The sequence below is a fragment of the Lygodium microphyllum genome, chromosome 15, assembly GCF_053477565.2.
Source record: "Lygodium microphyllum isolate KBCC chromosome 15, Lygodium_microphyllum_v1.1.10, whole genome shotgun sequence".
NCBI lineage: Eukaryota > Viridiplantae > Streptophyta > Polypodiopsida > Schizaeales > Lygodiaceae > Lygodium > Lygodium microphyllum.
The window spans coordinates 40,048,082-40,063,836 of record NC_141149.1 but is presented as its reverse complement, the minus strand read 5'-3'; positions in this window follow the sequence as shown (position 1 = coordinate 40,063,836).

Below are 15,755 nucleotides of genomic sequence, written 5' to 3'. Positions count from 1 at the left end.
AGCTCAATAAGAACAACTACCCTTCATGGAAGTTTTGTGTCACGAATTTCCTTATTGGAAAAGGCCTCTACGAGTTTGTTTCAAGTGAAGAAAAGGAGTCGGATGTGAGTGGTCCTCCAACTGCAGAAGAGACAAAGGCATGAAAGCAATGGAATGCAAAAGACAAGAAGGTCATGTATTGGTTGTCTGCAGTAATTGACAATAATATGCTTGGACACATTAGAAATGCAGAGAATGCATATGCAGTTTGGACCATACTTGAAAGTATGTTTTCTGTAAATACAAAGGCACGAAAGATTCAACTCAAGCAAGAGTTGAATACATTGAAGAAAGGGAAGATGTCTATCAATGAGTATGCATTGAAGGTAAGGAGCATTGCAGATGCATTGGCAGCGATTGATGCAATGCCCGATGATGATGATTTGGTGTTGTCTACCTTGGGTGGACTTAATAATGAAAAGGCTTGGAAGTCTTTTGTAACTTCCGTATATGTCAGAAAGCCATTTCCAGATTTCGATGAGTTGGTCTCTCTAATGATCACTGAAGAAATCAACATGCAAAGTGAGACATCTGAAAGAAGTGGTGAACAGGTCCAGGCTTTCTACTCCAGTTCAGGAAGGGGACGTGGTAGGTTCTCTTCAAGAGGCCATGGTACAGGACGTGGTAGTGATAACCAGCAAAACAGATTGAATCAGCAATTGGGCGATATGCAAGTTTCAGGAGGTCGCGGTAACTTTAGAGGCAGGGGAAGCTTTAGAGGAAGAGGTGGATGGCAGAACAGAGGTTCTAACAACTCTGGTATTGTGTGTCACTACTGTGGAAAAACAGGTCATATTGCAGCCCAATGTTATGCTAAGAAAGATGATATTTGGAGTGGTAAGTTGCAACAAGGAAACTATGCATCGTCTTCACGACAGAATGAAGACAAAAATGAACGTTTGTTTGTTATGCAGTATATGTTGAATGCTATTATAGGAAAGGGAACACATGAAGATGTTTGGTATGTTGATTCAGGTGCTTCCAATCATATGACTAGCCATGCAGAATGGTTTGGAGAGATGCAGGATTTGCAAAATGCAGGTTATGTGCAGATAGGTGATGATTCATGCCACCCAATTTCACACACTGGAAAAGTTCCCTTGTCCTTGCATGATGGTAAGACAAAGAGTCTTTCAGATGTATTACATGTGCCATCTATTACAAAGAACTTGGTGTCAGTCGGTCAAATGGTAGAGCAAGGGCTGCAAGTCAGATTTAATGCAAAGGGCTGCTTTGTAGAAGACTTCAATGACAAGTGCAGGTTGGTAGCAAAGGGAAGTAGAGTTGGATGTATGTTTACTCTGGATGCTGGAATTCCTACTATGAATGCTGCTATGCATACCAAAGGAAAAGGTGCTATTGCAGACATTGAAATTTGGCACAAACGCATTGGAGATGCAAATGTACAGAGGCTGAAATTAATGCAATCCAAAGGGTTGGTTACAGGTTTGCCTACATTTAGAGTTGCAGAATTTCAGAAGGTATGTGAAGCATGTCAATTTGGTAAGCAGGCAAGACAACCCTTTTCACATGACAGAGATGTAAGCAGAAATATCCTTGATGTTGTGCATACAGACATTTGGGGGCCTACACAAAATGTATCTCTTGGAGGTAGTTCATACTTTGTCACATTCATTGATGATTGTTCTAGAAAGCTATGGGTATATTTTATGAAGGAAAAGAGTGAAGCTTTTGAGCACTTTAGAACTTTCAAGGCTGCAGTTGAAAGAGAAATAGCCTTGAAAGTAAAGTGCTTGAGGTCAGATGGAGGGGGAGAGTATCTCTCAAATGAGTTCAGTGATTTTCTGAGGTCTCATGGGATAAAGAGACAGTTCACATATAGTTATACCCCACAGCAAAATGGGGTTGCAGAAAGGAAAAACAGGCATATTGCAGAAGTTGCACGCGCCTTGATGGCCGAAAAGAATATGCCTAAGCATTTTTGGTTTGAGGCTATTCATACTGCTGTTTATATTATGAACATAACTCCCATAGCTGCAGTTCATGATATGACCCCCGAAGTGTTGAGATATCGAGCTCCACTCGTGATACGCCAGGGTGACTGTTGTGTATTTATGTCACCGACTTGTCAGTTGCAGACGCGGTTGGTACACCGCCCATGAATAATAGCTACATGATAGCTATCCTTATCTACTCTAGTTCGTGGCTCAGTTAGTATGCCACCTTAGTTAGTTGAGTTTGGTTTGAGACCCATATAGAGGGTTCTTCTATTTCTTTGTACAGAGTTCTTTTGGCTTACACAACTAAGAAGAGGAAAACTGTTTTTCAGCCTCCACCCGTGTGTGTCTTCCCCCATTGTGCAAGCAAGAAAGCTTCAAGTGAGACTCCTTCCTTCTCTCCCACAATCTTGACATGGTATCAGAGCCTTGTTCGTGGTAAGGAGCTCAAGAAAGCAAGCCAAGCTCGCGGTGGTCTGGTAAGAGGAGCAGTGTTGCTTTCATTTTCTGTTTTGGGAGCAGATCTCTATATGTAGCACAGCCGGAAATTGCAGGAGTGCATTGTCTCAGGTTGAGACACCCTTCGCGGTGAACCAAGAGGGCAGTATATGTTGCGGGGGATGGCTTTAGCCCTCGGCGACCTTGTTTTTTTTATTTGAGGCCATTTCGGGGCCTATTTTGGAGGCGGAAGTTTTCTGCACGCACTCAGGAAAAGGTCCAGTTTTATGCTGTGCAGCCACTGTTCTACAGGTCGGTGAAAAGTTACTGTAGAAATTGCATCGTATGCTTGTGCACAGAGACATTGGGAGTTACAGAATCATCCTTGTTACCTGTTTATGCAAAATCGTCACTAGGAAGTGAGTGTGTGGTCAAATACCACTTTCGCCAGTTTTGCAGATTCGCTCTTGTGAGGGTGAAGCTGTGTTTTTTGCAGTGACGGAATTTTTTGCAGTGTTCTGTAATGGCGTCTGATTCTCTTTCACAGATTGTCACTGAAAAGCTTGACAAGAACAACTTCCAAGCATGGAAGTTTAGAATGACGAATTTCCTTATGGGAAAAGGATATTGGGAATTTGTTGTAGGAAATGAAGAAGAACCAGTTCTTCCTGATGTTCCCAATCAACAGCAAATGCAGGCATTCAAAACATGGCATGAGAGAGCCAGGAAAGTTATGTATTGACTGTCTATCAGTATTTCAGACTCTATGATTGTGCATATTCAGGATGCAAGTACGCCAAAGGAGGCATGGGATACTTTGTCAAAAATGTATAGCACAAATACGCAAGCCAGGAAAATGCAGCTCAAGCAAGAGTTGCATAATGTGCAAAGAGAAAATATGAGCATCAATGACTACCACATGAAAGTGAAGAAGATTGCAGATGCACTTGCTTCCATCGGGTTGCCAGTGGAAGATGATGATTTAGTTTCTGCGACCTTGAATGGTCTAGGAAAGGATTATGCACAGTTTCGGACATCCATTTCAGTTCGTGAAAGATTTCCTGATTTTGAGGAGCTAATTGCTCTTCTAATTTCTGAGGAGCAAAGAAATGGTGGTGCATCTTCTTCAGGAGGAACTTCAAAAGAAGCTGTCTTCTACTCAAATGCTGGAAGAGGTAGAGGCAGAGGTAGAGGAGGCCGATTTGGAGGCCGTGGCAGAAATCAGAATATGCAAAAAACTCAAGAAAACTAGTCCTATGGAGGAGGACGTGGTAACTCTAGAGGCAGGGGGAGCCAAAGAGGTCGTGGTGGATGGCAGAGAGGTCAAAATGCAAACAGTAATGTTGAATGCTACTACTGTGGTAAAATTGGTCATATGGCTAAAGACTGCTATAAAAAGCAGAATGACATCATGAATGGAAAACTGCAACAAGGGAATTATGCATCTTCTAGTAGACAAGGTGATGACAGAAATGAGCACTTGTTTATGGTGCAACACATGAACAATTCTGTGACAAGTGCAGAAGAAAGCAATGATGTTTGGTATGTTGACTCAGGTGCATCAAACCACATGACAGGTCATGCAGAATGGATGGAGGATGCAAGAAAAATGGAAAAACTAGGATTTGTGGAGACTGGTGATGATACTGCACATCCTATTGTGCAGATTGGAAAAATTCCTTTGTCTATGCAGGATGGGAAAAAGAATTTGGTTTCTGTTGGTCAAATGGTTGAGCAGGGCTTGCAGGTCAGATTTAATCCTCATGGATGCTTTGTTGAGGATATGAAAAATAAAGGTCGCTTGATAGCAAAAGGAAAGAAGAAGGGCAGAATGTTTACATTGGATGCAGACATGTCTGAATTGAGTGCAGCAATGTTTGCACATGGGACCGGTGTAGTTGCAGATATTGATATCTGGCATAAACGCATTGGTCATGTTAATGTATAGCGCCTTAAATCAATGCAGGCCCAAAATATTGTTGCAGGTTTGCCAAAATTCAAGGTTGCAGAAATGCATAAGGTATGTGAAGCCTGTCAGTTTGGAAAACAGGCAAGGAAACCATTTCCTAGACATGTTCAAGAGAGTAAGAAGCCATTGGAATTAATCCACTCTGATGTGTGGACAACTAAAGCTACATCTCTTGGAGGCTGTCATTATTTTTTCAGTTTTATTGATGACTATAGCAGAAAAGTTTGGGTGTATTTTATGAAAAAGAAAAGTGAAGTTTTTGGGCATTTCAAAACTCTTAAAGCTATGGTTGAAAAAGAAATAGGCTTGCAGATAAAATGCCTAAGGTCAGATGGAGGGGGAGAGTACCTCTCAAATGAGTTTGCAAGGTTCCTGCAGGAGCATGGCATAAAGTAGCAATATTCATGCAGTCATACCCCACAACAAAATGGAATTGCAGAAAGAAAAAACAGGCATATTGGAGAGGTATCTCGTGCCATGCTCAATGAAAAAGACTTGCCAGATTTTTATTGGGCTGAAGTAGTTGCTATAGCAGTCTGCATAATGAACAGGACTCCCATTGTAGCAATACATGGAATGACTCCAGAGGAGAGGTATACTGGTAGGAAACCAAATATTTCTCATTTGAAAATTTTTGGTTGCATTGCCTATGTACAAGTGCCAGATGATTTGAGATCCAAGTTGGATCCAAAAGCTGAGAAGTGCATCTTTATTGGTTACTCTCTGCAGCAAAAAGGGTATAGATGCTATAACCCTTCTACTCGTAAGTTTACAGTGAGCAGAGATGTTGTTTTTGATGAGATGAGTAGCTCGTATAAACCAGTAAATGTGATTGATGATGTAGATGCACAAAATGGTAATGCTGCACAAAATTCACAGCAGCAGTCACAAAATATTAGTGGACCTGGAGCGTCCTCTAGTAGTGGTTCACATTCTACGCCATGGACAGGCAGATTGAGATCAGGAGAATCTTCTCAAAATAATGCAGATAGTGGTATGCAGGTATCACGAAAAGGAAAAGAGAAGGTTGATCAGCCCATGTTTGATGTGAATGCAGGTCACTCTTATGTGGATGGTGAATCTAGTGGCTCAGAACAGAGCATTGATGATGAGTTGGGTATTCCTTCTATTGTTACACCTGGAGTAAGGAAGACCAGGGATGTTTTGAGAGCACTTGGGAGTGAACCTACTTTGCGCAGGTCTACAAGAGCTAGGTATCCTGTGGATAGGCTGAAATATGATGGATTTACAGCCATTCACTATGCATATATGGTCAAAGTGATACAGGAACCAGAACCCACATCTTTTGAGCAAGCCATGGGAAAAGAAAAATGGGAGAAAGCCATGGATGAAGAAATGGATGCCTTGGAAGCAAATGCTACATGGGAATTGGTACCTTTGCCTAAAGGTAAAAATGCAATTGGCTATAAGTGGGTTTATAAGGTGAAGCACAATGCAGATGGTTTTGTGAATAGATACAAGGCAAGATTAGTAGTCAAGGGATATGCACAAACATATGGCATTGACTATGAAGAAACATTCAGTCCGGTTGCAAGGATGGCAACCGTAAGAGCAGTCATTGCTATGGCTGCATCAAAGGGATGGTCTTTACATCAGATGGATGTAAAGAATGCCTTCTTGCATGGTGATTTGCAAGAAGAGGTCTATATGGAGCAGCCACCAGGTTATGTGCATGCTGTTCATCCTGAGTTTGTTTGCAGGTTGAAGAAAGCCTTGTATGGCTTGAAGCAAGCACCTAAAGCATGGTCTGACAAGATAGGACAGTATCTTGTCACTATTGGCTTTCAGATTTCCAAGGCAGATTTCTCACTTTATGTGAGAAAAACAGAGAAAGGTATTATGCTACTTGTCATTTATGTTGATGATTTGATTATGACAGGTGACAATGATGAAGATATCCTTCATGTGAAAATGCTATTGAAGCAGAAGTTTGAGATGAAGGATTTGGGAGAGCTGCGTTATTTCTTGGGCATTGAGGTGATTAGATCACCAAGTGGGATACAGCTCTTGCAGAGGCAGTATGGATTGGACATGCTGTCCAAATATGGGATGACAGGCTGTAAGCCTATTTCAGTTCCTTTGGAGCAGAATGTGAAGCTGAGCACAGATGCAGGTGAGCTTCTAGAAGACCCTACTATGTACAGACACATAGTAGGAAGTTTGATTTATATGACTATTACCAGGCCAGATTTGAGCTATGCTGTTGGATTGGTAAGTCAGTTTATGCAGGCTCCAAGGAAACCACATTTGGATGCGGCTAGACGCATACTCAGGTATGTGAAGTCCACATTGCAGTATGGACTATTTTATGAGACTGGGGTTCAGATACAGTTGCATGGATACACTGATGCTGATTGGGCTGGTAGTATTTCTGATAGACGATCTACCAGTGGATATGTGTTCTCTTTTGGGAGTGCTGCAGTCACTTGGAGCAACAAGAAACAGCCTACAGTTGCCTTGTCGAGCACAGAGGCTGAGTACAGGGGTGCAGCAATGGCTGTATGTGAGGTAGCTTGGTTGCATAAGCTACTTTATGATATGCATCAGTCTACAGATGGACCAGTTGTCATTTATTGTGACAACATGAGTAGTATACACTTGGCAAATAACCCAGTCTATCATGCTAGAACAAAGCACATTGAGGTGCATTATCACTATGTGCGAGAGAGGGTTTTACTAGGTCTTATTGATCTAGTTTATGTCAGCACAGAGGATCAGGTAGCTAACATATTCACGAAGGCATTGGACGCAGAGAAGCTGCGCAAGTTCAGAGACTTGCTTGGTGTGCAGGAATTGGGATTGAACTCGAGGGGGAGTGTTGAGATATCGAGCTCCACTCGTGATACGCCAGGGTGACCGTTGTGTATTTATGTCACCGACTTGTCAGTTGCAGACGCGGTTGGTACACCGCCCATGAATAATAGCTACATGATAGCTATCCTTATCTACTCTAGTTCGTGGCTCAGTTAGTATGCCACCTTAGTTAGTTGAGTTTGGTTTGAGACCCATATAGAGGGTTCTTCTATTTCTTTGTACAGAGTTCTTTTGGCTTACACAACTAAGAAGAGGAAAACTGTTTTTCAGCCTCCACCCATGTGTATCTTCCCCCATTGTGCAAGCAAGAAAGCTTCAAGTGAGACTCCTTCCTTCTCTCCCACAATCTTGACACGAAGAATGTTTTACAGGTAAGAATCCTGATGTTTCACACCTGAAAGTGTTTGGCTGCATTGCGTATGTTCATGTGCTAGATGAGTTGCGGAAGAAACTAGATCCAAAGGTTGAAAAGTGTATCTTTATTGGATACAGTACTTTAGAGCAAAAAGGGTATCGCTGTTACAACCCTGTCACATGTAAGTTCAGAGTAAGTAGGGATGTCATCTTTGATGAAATGAGCAGTTGGTATGCATCTAGTGGTGATGCATTGGATGATGATGATGATCATGGCACTCATGTGCAGGCTAAAAAGCAAGAATCACGAACTCTTAGTGGACCAGAGACATCATCTGGTAGTCCTTGGTCTGGGAGACTAAGGAGTACCTCTACATATTCGGGTGCATCTAGTAGCACTACAGGTAAAGACAAAGGAAAGAATAAAGTGTCAGAAGGCATTGATGTAGTTCTTGATGGAGACTCTAGTGGCTCAGAGAGCTTGGATGATGAGCTTGGCATTCCTTCAGTGAGGACTCCAGGTGTGCAGAGAGCACGCGTTAATGCAAAGACTCCATTGAGTGATCCAGTGGTACGCAAGTCTAGCAGGGTGAGATACCCTGTTAAAAGATTTGGTTTTGAAGGTTATGCAGCTCACCATTATGCTTATATGATGAAACTAGTTGAGGATGTTGAGCCCACATGTTTTGAGGAGGCTGTTGGTCATGCTCATTGGGATGCAGCAATGGATGAGGAGATGGCTGCATTAGAGGCCAATAAGACTTGGGATCTAGTATCATTGCCGAAGGAAAAGAAATCTATTGGATGTAAGTGGGTTTATAAGATTAAGCACAATGCAAATGGTTCTACTAGCAAGTACAAAGCTAGGCTGGTTGCAAAAGGCTATGCCCAAACATATGGCATAGATTATGATGAAACCTTCAGTCTAGTTGCTAGGATGGCAACTGTCAGATGTTTGATTGGTTTGGCAACAGCCAAAGGTTGGAGGTTGCAGTAAATGGATGTAAAGAATGCCTTCTTGCATGGTGATTTGCAGGAAGAAGTGTATATGGATCAGCCAACAGGTTATGAAGATTTAGAGCATCCCACGTATGTGTGCAGGTTGAAGAAGGCACTCTATGGGCTCAAGCAAGCACCTAGAGCATGGTATGACAAGATCAGAGAGTATCTTGTCAATATTGGATTTTATGTTTCTCATGCTGATCACTCACTTTATGTGAGAAAGGGAGATGCAGGTTTGGTCATCATAGTCATCTATGTGGATGACTTGATTATTACAGGTGATAGTGATAGTGGGATTGCTGAAGTCAAGGGCTATTTGAAGATGAAGTTTGAGATGAAGAATCTAGGTGAGCTAAGGTACTTCCTTGGCATTGAGGTGATAAGATGTGATGATGGTATATGGTTTTCCCAAAGACAGTATGGCTTGGATATGTTGTCCAAGTATGGTATGACTGTATGCAAACCACTTTCAGTCCCGTTGGAGCAGAATGTAAAGCTGAGTGCTGATGTTGGGGATGAGATAGAAGACCCCACTATGTTTAGGAGGATAGTGGGGAGTTTGATCTACATGGCCATTACAAGGCCAGACTTGAGCTACGCTGTTGGTCTTGTGAGTCAGTTTATACAAGTACTTAGAAAGCCACATTTGGATGCAGTCAGACGCATATTGAGATATGTGAAGTCCACATTACATTATGGACTTTTCTATGAGGCAAGTACAGATGTACAGGTGTTTGGATACACAGATACAGATTGGGCTGGTGGTATGTCTGATAGAAGATCTACCAGTGGATACATGTTCTCTCTTGGTAGTGCAGCAGTTGCATGGAGCAGCAAAAAGCAATCTACAGTTGCTTTGTCAAGTACAGAGGCTGAGTATAGAGGTGCTACTGTTGCAGCATGTGAGATAGTATGGCTGCAAAAGCTATTGGCTGATTTGGATGTGCAAGTGGAAGGTCCAGTTGTCATTTATTGTGACAACATGAGCAGTATACAGTTGGCTAGGAACCCTGTGTTCCATGCCAGGACAAAACATATTGAGGTACACTACCACTTTGTGAGAGAGAAGGTACTAGCAGGTGAGATTGACTTGGTGTATGTCAGCACACAGGATCAGATAGCTGACATCTTCACGAAGGCATTGGGTACAGAGAAGCTTCAAAAGTTTCGAAGCTTACTTGGAGTTACAGAGATGCAATTGAGCTTGAGGGGGAGTGTTGAGATGACAAGCTCAACACATGCGGACATTGATGATGGACCGCTTGGTTAGATGGGTCCACACGTCTACACTTAGCACATCGGTGGTCATTATGACTCTCACATGGCCACTGACTCATTACCTATTATATTCAGGTTGTTACACCTATTTACAGCTGGCATAGTTATAGCGCTAGTTGACTAGTGTAGTCGGTTATGCATTGTTTGACTTAGTAGGCCACTTTCCTTTTATGTTGTATCTTATCTATACTTTGTGTACATTGTAAAGAGTGTGGAAGAAGAAGAAGAAATCAGCAAGAAAACGTTTTGGCCTCCATCTCTCTTCTTGTCTCTTGAGTGAGCTTCTCCTTGTGCATTCTGTGTGTGTTCGGCGTAGCATATTGAGCAACTCCCCCCACCACGCAATTCTTGACATACTACAGATTATGGGATATTTTATGCATATGGAAAATCTCTTGACTTGATAGGGTTTATTGATACTGATTGGGCTAGTTGTGCCTGACACGAGGTCAACTAGTCGTTATGCATTTGGATTGGGAAACAATATGATTAGTTGGCAGAGTAAGAAATAGTCTACTACTACATTGTCTAGTATAGAAGTTGAGTACAGAGGAGATGCCTTAGCAGCTTGCAAAGTAGTTTGGTTAATGAAATTGCTGAAAGACTTGGGAATACAATTGGAAAGTAGAGTGAGATTGCATTGTGACAACCTCAATAGTGTTATGTTGGCTAGCAATCCTCTCTACCATGCTAGGTCCAAACATATTGAGGTTTACTACCATTTCATTAGAGAAATGATTCTTACAGGGAAGATTGACTTGATACATGTGAAGATTGAAGACCAAGTAGAAGATATATTTACCAAGTCTCTTGGTAAAGAAAAGTTCATATATTTCAAACAACTACTTGGAGTTTATCAGATGGTTTGAGCTTGAGAGGGAGTGTTAGAATATCAAGCTCCCATTACTCTTCAGTCAGTCTATCTTTATGTGTGTGACCAACATTAGCTGGATACAATTGTACACATGTGTGACATTCAATAAGTTGTTGTAGTCAGTGACTTAACCACAGTTAGTCTTGGTTAGTCATACCTATGTGTGTAAGTCTCTTTTAGTTAGTATGATGGAAGAATAATTGAAGAAGAACAACAATGAGCTGAGGCTCATCTTCCTCTCCACTCTGTCTCTCTCCCTCTCTTCCAACAGTATTGAACTCATGCAAGAAGTTTTTCATGGAGGAGTTTGCTAAGTTTGAAAGTCTTGCATTTTTTATAGTTGAAAAGGATGCAAATGAATATGTTCACATACCTATTGGGAGCTCACCTTCAAAGAAGGCTTTATTTTCAAGAAAGTATACATCTCATTCTCTTGACAGGTTTTATATCTCAGATTTGTTTTGTTCAGCTCATTCTTGAAATGTAGGCTAATGTCAAAAATAGTTTCATTCATTGTGTATACTCTTGTTAAATATCTTGTAAATTTTGATGAAAAACAATTAAAGGGTCCAAAATGTTCCAATTTCTACCTTTTGGATGAGGTAGCAAATGACAAGGATGTAGAGAAATGTTTAGACCTTGAGCAAGAAGCATATATTGCTGGCGAACTAGGTGTTGTCCAATTCAAAGTTGAGACAATTATTGAAGAAAACCATGCAAATGCAGATCTTGTATGTGACTCTTCTTTTTATATTGTTGCTTCACTTCCAACTTTCCCTATCAAAGAGAAGGAATACATACTGCTAGCAAACATCCAAAGGTGGAGGATTATTGTTTGGTGATCATTATAGAGGTTTCTGATGCTGCAAATGGCATTGTTGATGTCGAAGATGAATTCAAAGAAGAGTTACTTAAACTTAACACCAAAATTACAAACGACAAGTTTGTTGAAGCAAGAGATGCCCTCCTTTCTCTTTGTTTTCATAAGGCAAAAAATGCCAAGAAAGAGTATGGGATTACTGAAGAGGAGTTCCGCGGCCTGCAAGACCTAACTTGGAATTTTCAATTTTGGAAGACAAGAGTGAAAATATGTTAAAGAATTGGAAGATACCAATGAGGCACAATCATCAATTAACATATGGAATCCAACTAATCTCGAGAATGATGAAAATCAATTGGTACTAGAATCTCAAATTCTTTGATTTCAACATTCATTTGACATTTATCATTTTTCACAGTAGGAGATTGAAGATTTTGATAATTCTTAGGATGGGGAAAAGGGACAAGAGTTGGTATTAGTTCACTTAAAGATGTTGCACTTGGCCATTACTTATCAAGGATTGATCTGTATGTTTTCTTGGTATTTCATAACATCTTCTCAGAGGAAGCAACATGGCCTATACTATGTATCAAGGCACTTACAAGGCTACTTGGTTTCTTTGGGCTATAGTACAATGCACACAAGGTGATGTTTTCAAAGAAGACTATGGCAATTAGGATTTTTGGTTATGGTCTTGGTTTCTTTGCTTCTAGAGCAAGATAATTTCTTGCCCTCTTATCTTATGCTTTGGTAGCAAACCGAACTAATATAAAATCAATAGTTGGCTACAAGAGAAGAAAATTTTTGCATTATAGAGGAAATATCCCAAAGGGGAAGGATGATGTAAAGGCTCTTGAGAGCTAGCTTTGTACTTTTCTTTCTTGAAAAATACAATGAATTCTCAAGTTGAAGTATTCATTCTTTGAAGATGTTGTTGAAAAAACCAATTGAATAGCTCCTCAAGAGCATTACCTTTGTAACTCCTCCTCCATGTCTTATACTTCAAAAAAAAAATTTACGTGCTTGATAGTGAGATTTCTCCATGCCTTGGCCACTATAAGTTGCTAGGGGGCCTTGTTCCTCCACAAAGTAAGGCCCATGGATATGAAGGATATGCTGAAAATTCATAAGAGTAATGATCATTTTATGCCAATGGAAATTTTATGGAGGAAAGATTGGATTAAATATTCTCTCTTACCAAATAAAATGTGATATCTTTTTCTCCCCATGCCTCCTTTATTGCTTGAACAATATTTGTAATCAAACATTTGAACTCTTCTGGATAAGTGTAGGTTTTGAATGTTGCTTGACGAGCTTTAGGAAGATATCAAGGTGTCTCCAAACCTCCATCCTTATAAATGCAAGTCATGGTGTGCTTGCAATGTTTGTCGTTATCCCATACAGCTCTCTCTAATGCTCCCAAGTAATGCTCACCTATTTTCCTGTATGTTTAATTAAAAAACGTATAGCTTTTGAGCCTCCCATTGAGACATCAGCCAAGACATCTGTTGTTTTCCTTGAAAGTGTTGGATCTTTTCTTAAGTGAACTTGACCTCCATGAAAACCCATTTTAGAGAGTAATGCCTCACACTTGTCAATACACTCATACAATAAAGACAAAGGCTTAATTGAGTATGCATAGTCGAGATGCAACATGAGAAGTTTATCAATAATTCTAATCTCTGCATGCAAAGTATATATATGAACATTTGTAAGAGGAATTGAAAGAATTGGATCCCATATATCTTCCTTGTTTTTATTTTTACTTAGATCTATAGAGTCTCTAGTTGGGGCTCTTCTTGCGGGGTGCAAGTTGCATCAATCTTTAGACCCAACACTTTCTATGCAATAAATACAAGGATATTCTACATTTTCTCCATTACATATTCCAAGCATACATTTGATAGTTTTCAAGTTAGCGCTCATGTGCCATTCCACATTAAAATTACCAACCCCATCAACAACCAATATTTCTCCTTCACTTTGAGTCTTAATAATGTTTGGAATACCTATACGAGTAAACAACCATTTCACTATTTGATGATTCTCAATTGGTACCTAAGCTGCACCAACCTACCAAATCTCCATCTCAAACTAGAACTTATGCACTGGTGCTTGACCCCCACCATTGTTGTATTCCAATACCCTATTCATGATGCAAATGCTGACTCTTTCCATCTTTTGTTCTTTTTGAATGTGTGCTTTATCTAACTTCAAGGAAAACTTCAAAACACTATGATATTCCTATAACTTGAGTCTATACATGTGAACCATTGCAATCTCTTCTTAGATCAACCCATATATTGTTAAATGCATTGTATTCAAAACTAGATTTTCTTTTTGTCTTTTCATATGGCATAGATGCTTCAATATGAATGTATTCCCCAAAAACTTGTGGAATCTTATGATTCATGGCAGTCCTTGCAATAGATACTCTAAGGGTTCGAGGTAATGAAAATGTAATTATTCTATTACATTTTAGATTTTTAAACCATAATCTTGAGATAGCCCGATAACCTTTTTGACTAATGCCCACAGTATCACATGTCTCTACAACTTTGTTTGGTTTTACTATGTCCTTTAAGTCCTTGACTAATTCTTTGAGAGTTGGGCCTCTCCAATCCATATTCTAAGGTGACCTAAGAATCCTCAAAATATCATTCTTATTCGTGGTCTCTTTTAAAAGATTGATTCTCTCCTCACTCTCTTGAATATTAATGCCTGACATGTTAGAGACATATTTCTTTGCAAGAATCAATCTTCTTTTCTTTACTCTCTCACACAAGCTAGTTATATTTTTTAATGGTCTCTTTCTCTCTCTAAATCCTATTGGAGTTTTCTTTAAGTGTGCTAGCTTGTCTTGTAATGACTTATTAGCATTTTTCAAAATGTCAATCTTATTTGTAAGCTTAGAAATGCTTGTCTGTGCAATAAACAATGCTTTTCTCATTTCATTCATCTGAGCCATGTATGTACAAGATGTAGAGTATAACCTTTCACAATAGCCAAGCATCCCATTATAACCTTCCCCCACATATCTCACATAGACATGTTTATCTATTGAAGAATCCTTGGGATAAATATTTCATCCACCCACAAATCTATATGTTTCTTTCCTTGAGTTCGCAATCTGTTGGCCTCCATCTCATCTATTAATACTTGACAATGTATACTTCTCCAAGATGTATAAATTGGATCTAGTTGGATGGTAAGTTTGTACTTGCATATGATTGCATCTATATAACTTGTGCAGAGGCATTACTAAACATTTTAGCAGATCAACGATCATAGTGATAAGAAAGTGAGCACAAAGAAGAGAATGGCAAAAGAGAATGGAGAAAGAGCGTGTAAAAAGAAGACATGGGAGTAGACAAACCACGATACAGGTGGAAATTTCTCAAAAATACAAATTCTTCCAAGTTCCAAGACAAAAGACGGTCGAAAAGGTGACCCTGACATAAATTAAAGATTAGGGACAATTAACGATTGATCTCTTCAATGAATTCATTAATCACATCTAAGCAACCAAATTTGACATTTTTATTCTTCCAAAATCTCAACTAATTAGCCACTTAATCATTTTCTTACAAGTGTATTTTTTGAAGAATTTTTGACCCTAATGCCATAGCTAACTAGATGGCTACTATTGGGTCTAGTGTTTCAAAGGATAATATGATTGCAGTGACATTGAATGGGCTTGGCAAGGAGTACAAGGCATTTGATACTTCTATTTCTGTAAGAGAAAAATGGTCCCCTGATTGGGATGAACTACTTGCATTACTATTGCATGAAGAAGTAAAGTTGATCTTAACACAGGTTCTAGTCATCTCAAGGTAGAGGCACTATTCTCTACTCTAGCTAGTGTGCCAAAGGTGGCACAGCCCGTGGTTCTTTTCGATATCGAGGAGACACTTGAAATATCTATGGATAGTAGTAATAGAATGCATGGAATAGCTCAAATATGTAGGGTTAGTGAGGTGTCTTTAGAAGTAGGGGGAGATTACCTAGAGGTAGAGGTGGTGGATCCTAGCAGTCAAATGAGTAGTCTAATAGGGATAAAGACTATCATTATTGTGGTAGATATGGACATATTGCCAAATATTTTCATAAGAAGCAAGCAGACATCAAAGAAAAAGGTAGAAAACATGGAAATTATGCATCTTCTAGTGGCTCTCAAGATGATAAGGA